This window comes from Cibotium barometz, chromosome 4 (assembly GCF_041138505.1).
Source record: "Cibotium barometz isolate CiBa-2024 chromosome 4, ASM4113850v1, whole genome shotgun sequence".
NCBI lineage: Eukaryota > Viridiplantae > Streptophyta > Polypodiopsida > Cyatheales > Cibotiaceae > Cibotium > Cibotium barometz.
Window position 1 is genome coordinate 44331044 of NC_141049.1, and position 8024 is coordinate 44339067.

Below are 8024 nucleotides of genomic sequence, written 5' to 3' on the forward strand. Positions count from 1 at the left end.
GTTCCTCCTTCAAAAACAGTAATCCGTAACTTCTATAAAGCCTTTCTTAGATGAATCTTGTGTATTTTTTATACTTAAGTAAAAAAAGATAAAACTTAAGAATACAAGAATAAAATAATCTAAATACAAACATGATTCATCACATGAAAGCTGTAGGAGCATTCCTCAAACCAAAAGGTAGGGTGTAGTGTCCATAAGAAATTCTAAAAGTGGTCTTAAAGATAGCCTTCTCTTTGTTATACATGTGATGATATCTAGATCTTAAATTAATCTTTTCTAATTCCTCATATTAGCTTTATAGCTGAGATATTAGTCAGATTGCAAAAAAACTCTTCTCCACGTATAAAATCTTATCTAACTGTGTCATATTGCAAAAAAAACTCTTCTCCACTTATACAATCTTCTCTAATTGTGTCAATTCAAAGAGCTATTATCCTAGCTTCACAAGCAATCACCTTTCTTTTTCTATGCAACCAATCCATACCTAAAATATCATCGTATTAATTCCAAAAAAAAAAGTAAAAAAAGGCCTTAAATTGTAGGTCACATAGTTTGAAATTTAGTTTAGAGAACTACCTACTCTCGTATAGTTCTTTTTTCCATTAGCCATCTCTATTGGTTGTGTAAACTTTTAATCTATTTCTACATTTGAAGCCTTAACTACTCTCCGATAGGATATATGAAACCATGATTACTATCCAAATCAAGTAAAAAGTAAATTTTTAAAATCAAGACTCATTCGATTATTGAAGATTACGTATGTGCTTTTTTGGATTTCAATTCATTAGGGACAAAAAGGTGGAATGATGGGCCATGTAAGAAAAGGATTAGGAAGTTGTTTAGTTAATTAATCAAGGGTGTAAAGGAAGATAACTAGCCTAAAAAGTGTTACTTTCACTCCTATATTAGGGGCTAGTGCGCCCTACTTCTACTTGGAGGGTAGTGCATAAAAAAGTGGTTGTCTAGTTTTTGACTTTTTTTTGACAAAAATTGGTTCTTTCTAAAAAAAAATGCCCTTTTGTTGAATATTTTGAATCCTCTACCCTTATGGTTAGATTACACACTCTTGAGCACCATCCACTTCTAGCCTTTTTGATGATATTCTTAGATGGTTGGTGGGTCTGATAGATGTTTGCTAAAAAAGAGCCTCTATTTGCTCAAAAAGAGCCTTTGTTTGGATGGTTAGTGGGGTCTCATAACTATTTTCTCAAAAAGATCCCCTGTTGATAGTAATTAGCAAGGGTGGTTTCTCATGAAGGGTGGTCAAGGTGAGGCACCCCCAACTATGTTGGAGAGGATTTTGAAGGATTATCTTGGACTTTTATCGAAGCATAGGCATCTTGTTGATTAGCATGGTCAATGGTGAGGTTTCCTTTGAAGGGGAACCTAACAGGAAGGGTTTGTTGTAGAAGAGGTGTCATTTTTCCTTCCTTAAATCTCTATCGATTCGGGTTCTTCTTCCATCATGAGCATCGTTACTTGCCCAAAGCAATGCTATGTAGTGAGGCTATTCTTGAAGCCCAACCTATTTGGCATCTCTTATGCCAAATAGTGAGGCTATTCTTGTATTTGGCACCTCTTGTGTCCCATCCGTATCCACCCCAGTCTATTTGGCATCTCTTGTGCCCCATCCATACCCGCCCGAGGAGGACTTTTTATGTTTCTAATGTGGAACACAATAGAAAATGCTTCATGGCATGCAACTTTAAAAAAATATATAGTTTTGATCCGTGCCTAACTAGGTGCTAGTGTTGGTCGACCTAATGAGCACCAGGTTTCATGCAACATGAGGTTGTGGAGTGTCAACTAGAGCAATCCAATCTTCATGTTCATGGCTAGTTTGGCCGAAAAAATAGAAAAGTCAGAGTGTGTGTTGACCAAAAAAAGGTTAATGCCACCACCATTAGGGACCACTATCCCCTACCATTCACCGAACACGTGCTAGAAAGAGTAGCGGGAAAGGAAGCTTATAGTTTTCTTGACAGATTTTTAGGATACAACTAGGTGCTAATCGATCCAAAAGACCAGCACAAAATGGCCTTTGCCACTAAGTGGGGTACATAGGCATACCGAGTCATGCCCTTCGGGTTGACCAGTGCCCCTGGAACCTTCCAACACCTCATGTGTACGGCTACAAGGAATATCTTTGGAAGTTCCTTAAAGTCTTCATGGATGACCTTTGTGTCAATTCCTCTTGGAAGGAGCACCTAGCATGTCTGCGCATGCAAGTTATATCGCATCTTGTCGAACCCTCTCAAATGTCAATTTTGGGTTTGACATAGTGTAATCCTGGGACACATTGTCTCCAGGCAGGGAATTTCCACTGTGATGACAACAAAGTGCGGTTCATTCTCGTGTTGCCGCGCCACCCACCAACTTTAAAGGTGTCCAGCGCTTCATGGGGCATGGCGGCTATTATCGGTGTTTCATTTTCATGTACGCTGATATTGCTCGACCCCTTTACGGACTCCTTATTGTTTTCAAGCGGACTGAAGAATGCTAAAGGGCTTACACCACACTAAAAAAAGCCTTGGCAAGCGCTCCAATTCTCAGATCCCCCAATTGGGAGCTCATCTTTCAGGTCCACATTGATGCCTTAGCATTAATGTATAACATGTAGAATCACCAGGTGGCTGCTTATCTTGCTTGAGTTTGACTTCACCATCACGGTAAGGAAAGGCTCTCAGCATGTTCTTGCAAACCACATGTCAAGGATCCCCAATAGTGTGAACAGCCAATGGAAGTAGGATGACGATTTACCAGATGCCGCCCTATGGGCGAAGAAGTAGCTCACTTCGTTGCTAACGGCTTATCGGTTGTTCATCTCCTCATCAACAAGAACTATGCCCATCGTTTAATCAAAAAGGCGGCCCCTTACCAGCTTATTACGGGGGCCAACTTTACAAGCAGGGCAAAGACAAAATTCTAAGACGTGTTCGAGAAGACGAGTATGTCTTCCTCCTTGAATAGGCTCACTTGCCTATGGTGGGAGACACTTTGCATTGGATATCACTACCCGCAAGGTTCTCACAGTTGGGTTATGGTGGCTGATGCTGCTGAGTGTGGCAAACGATGTGATGAAAGCCAGCGTGTAGTAATTCCTCGTTTCAAGGATCACATGCTCATGAACCCCATCATGTCCTTATAACCATTCGAGAAATGGGGCATAAACTTCGTAGGACCCATCAGTCCGGCAACCAAATACACTCAAGCCTCATATATAATTGTTGCCCCACAGATTATTGCACCAAGTGGGTAGAAGCTTGTGCAACCCGCAAGGCTGAATCAACGGCTAAATTTCTCTATGAGTCTGTGATCACATGATTTGGTTGCCCTTTCGAGCTTGTCAGCGAGACAATGGGACACATTTCATTAATGAGGTAATTAAATTCCTTTTACAAGAGTTCCTTGTCACCCACATGAAGTCCTCGCCATATTACTGCAAGAGAATGGCCAAGCTAAAAGCACAAACAAAATCCTGTGTGCCATTCTCACCAAAACCGTGGAGGCCAGCCACAACGATTGGGAACAGAAGTTGCCGATTGCACTTTGGGCTTATATAACTTCATATACAAAGCAACCAACGCTACCCCTTTCAATTTAACCTACGATACTGAAGCAGTCATTCTCATGGAGTTCTTAGTCCCAAGTCTACGTGTCGCAGTGCACAAAAAACTCACCGAAAATACTCTAAGTTGTCACCTGTTGGAGCTTGAAAAGCTTGATGAAACACGCCTCTTTACAGTCTACATCATGATTATAGAGAATTAAGGCGCAAACAATGGTTTGACGAGACCAACCAAGGGATAAACAGATGAATGAGGATGACATGGTCCTCTTATTCAGTACCAAAACACACAAGAAAAATCTCAAGCTCAAAGGCTTAGGATCTTTCCCAGTCTCTGAGATAAACCCACAAGAAGGCGCAGCGTGCATTGAAACACTTGATGGTGTTGAGATGGCTGGTTACTTTAATGGTAGCAAACTTAAACGCTACTATGGACCTCTCATAGAGGCCACCTTAAAATCCATCCATGATAAAAAACAAAGAAAGAAAGACCATGAGGATATGAAAAAAGCTGCGCAAGAAGAGGCCAAAGCAAGCCAAGCCAAGCTTAGGCAAAAACATATCATGGTCAATATGGCCCAAGTGGTCGACTTAGAAGAAGAAGATTGGGAGGTGAAGCCCACTCAGTTGTGGTTAGGAATGACCACCCCAACCAGCCTTGTCCAAAAATTAGCTCTTGTTGATACAGGGGCTAGTTACAATTTAATGTCATATGAAACATAGTGTTCCCTCGAGGAACCTACACTAAAAGTAACCCCCGCCATTGTCACAACATGTTCATTACATTCACACTTTTATTCCACATTGGAAATAATCCCCCGGAAGGGAAGTTTAATGTGATGCCTGCAGGAACAATGCGTGAAGAGATCCTCCTAGTCCTAGGCAGGGGGTGGATGGGCCATAACAGATGCAACATCGACTGGGATGCATGGACAATGACCCTACAATTTGCTTCTGGCCAAGTCACTTTTCTCATGACAAATCGACGCCAACGTAAGCGCTCTTCAAGGCGTTCTAACCCTCGATCAAACCCTCAACCCACGCAATCAACCCTTAAGTGGATCCCAAAACCTCTTCTCTGAGCCCAAAATTACTATGAGGGCAATCATAACATATGGATCCCCAAACCTCTCATGTCACACCATTGCCTACCCATCAATGGGTACCCAAGGCAACATCTGCAGTGAAGACTGTTTAGGACAAAGGAAAGTAGGTCTTGTATGACATAACCACCCCCATTCTACTGCTGACGGACTTCCTTACAGATATACCTTCGACATCAACAATCCCCTCGCCTATCATTCAGAGGCTCGACAGTACTACAAAGCTACCATCAACTCCCTCAGCCTCAGCTACTTCCTTACCACCCTCATCCAAATCCCTTCAGGAAGATCTACCCTCTACCTCGCCATTGCGGCCTAATTGGAATAGACTCCTTTCCTTGGCCAACAAGGCACACGGTCAGTACAAAACCCGCAATGGGGTGCTGGTAGCATAGCCTCTGTGTACAAAACCTGTTTCAGGATGCATTAAAAAAAAACTGCCATGGCCGTACCAAGTTTGCCACGGCCATTCTCTTCTCAGATCCTGAATTGCCACGAACGTTCCAAGTTTGGAACGATCGTTTCATCTTCACCCCATTGCCATGGCCATTCGCTAGTGAGTCCACAACCATTTCTCTCAAGCCCGTGGACGTTCCTTCTGTTTCCGCAAGTGCACGCCCGTTTGCTTTTCCAAGTCAATTCCCACGCCCGTTTGCCCGACTTGCCACGCCCGTTCCTTCACAATGCCACACCCGTTCCCTGGACTTGCCACGATCGTGCCCTCCTCCCAAAACTATAAATATGCCCCCCCCCCCTCCATTTCCTCACATTTCCCTCTCACCCTAGCCAAACTCTTGCATATTTTTCTCTCAAGCTCTCACACTCACAGGTAGCCACCAGCAAGATGTCTGATGCTTGTGACTCCTCCCAGGAAGTGCTCCATCACACCTCTCTCCAAAGGAGGAGACCTGTCGGAGGCCGCTTCAAAGAGTATGCCAAGCACCCCATCCAGCTCTATCACCTGGGCGAAGCACTAATGAAGCAGGTCAATGGGCATATCGTCCATTCATTGATGAAGAACCACTATAAAGTAGAGCATAAGCTCCTTTACTACACAGGTCCATGCTACAGAGCTATTGTAGTAGCTGACCCCGTTGTGGTGCACAAATTAGAACAGCTTGGCTTGGGGAGACTGCCCACCTTGGAGCCTTGGGGACTAGACCTATACAACACACTTTATTTCACAGAGACTTATGACGCTAATCAACACACAGGGGCAAAGTCTTGGACAACGAGGGGTAGTGTGGAGCTTGTGCAAGATGCTCTTGCACTTCCCCATATGGAGTAGCCATATGTACGCCTCAATAATTCCACAAAGCTTACCAGAGGCCTGTACAGGGGCAACCTTAACAAGGATGGAGTAGAGTGGGGAAATATAGCCCAGGAAGATTTGGTCATGCCTGCCCACGCATTACAATTTTTACTCACTACAAGGTGGACCGACCGCTTCAATAGATACAACTTAACCACATTATCTTGAGTTCATTAGGGCCAGATGGTGAATTGGGCAGATTACCTTTTCTGTGAGCTGCATGCAATATGCTCGAACCCCTAAGGCAAGCTGGTGGCAGCAACCTTATTGACGAGGGTCCTCTATTATGGCATCGGATGGGTTGAATTGCCAAGGGCAACCCAGCTAAGCGGGACAGATGCGGCGGTGAGCTCTCTACCCTCACCATCCACTTCTCCTAATCCACCACCAATGACGAGGCCCCATCATGCACTAGATGTCACAGAACAGGCTCTGCCCACACCCAGTCCTGGGCCAACACATAAAGATTTGGCTACAGCCGAAGCCACCAAAAAGGCTGCCAAAGATGAAGAGGAGAGGTTGAAGCAGGAGTTTTTTAACAGAAATCTATTTGAAACCAAAAAGGCCATCCTATGCTGAGGCTAGGCCTTCCTCCCCCAGTGCTACTACCCAGAATACTGTGAACACTCTCCATTGGGTGCACTCGGGTAGTTTCCATTCCAGTCAAGCTTATGTAGAAAGCATACATGCGGCCCACGGAGATGTTCTGAACTTTGCCCTTGGGTTTTCACACATGGCGTGGGAGCTCATCACTCAGATGACAGACTGTATATACAGACAACAAGAAGTGGCCCAAGTCTCCCAACAAGAGATGCTTTTAGCCAAGGCCCAGAAGAGAGCTGTGTCTGAAGACTTGTACTACCAGACTAACTTACAGTTTATGGAGCTCCAGAAGAAGATTGACTAGCAAATAGAGCAGTTGGGAACTGCTATTACACACATCACTGAGCTTCAGCAGCAGCAGGTCACCCAAGCCCATGCAGTGGCTGAGAGAGCTCATCATCATGAACGTACAATCATCGAAGGCCTGCATCAGGAGGCCATGAGACGCGCACAAACAACGGAGGATGCTCTAGCCCACACTACCACCAATTTTGCTAAGCATTAGGACCTAACAGAGGCCACCCTCCACCACTTGTAAGAGCAGCTCAGAGACACTAAGGCCCAGGCAACCCAACCTCCATCCACTCCATCGGCTCCTTCTTGTAGTACACTAGACTGCAAGGTGGACATGCTCATGGAGACTGCCACCGACCTCTCGGTTTTGGCATTCCCCCCACAAACCCCTTGCCAATTCCTTGATCTTCAATTCCGAAGACTTAACCTTTTGTTGCAACATAACATTTATGTCCAACAAGCCACTCTTCCGCCACCAATATGCATATGCCCTAACCAAACTCCCTATTGATAGCCTAACCCTAATCCCACACTTCTTCTTCTAGGGGCTTCTTTCGTTCCAACACCCCCATGATTCTTTTGAACTCCCTTGCACCCTCTTCAAGCCATACTGACAGGCTGGAGCCTTCTCCTCCACTATAGCTTTCCTTTTGACCCCACCCTCCCCGCCGACTTACTAGATTTATCTATCCCTGACGGCGTATGCCCTTACCCATACCCCTCTGACATCTCCAAAAGGGCACTGACGTACTTTCAAATCGTCAAGTGGCATGTGGTCAACGACGCATACCTCTCTCCTTCACATGATCCTCTTCCCCCTTACTCTGCCGCCGCCGGCGGCAGATTGCTCCTTCTGTACCACAAGTGCTTCCTTCAGATCAAAGTTATGGTAGCCACTGGCATCTGCCAGTTTGATGATTCGCCATGTTGCCTTCCCTTGGGAGTTCAGTTTGATGATTCGCCATGTTGCCTTCCCTTGGGAGTTCAGTGAAGCCGAGGCTGCCACACCACAGCGGTTTAATTCTTTTATGCTAACGGTCCTCAGGCTGCTACTGCTGAAGTTGGCCTTGCCCTGGATGACAACAATGATGGCAATGATGGGTAGGGCAGCTTGCCACCTCCACCCCAGAGAACTTCTTCCCCC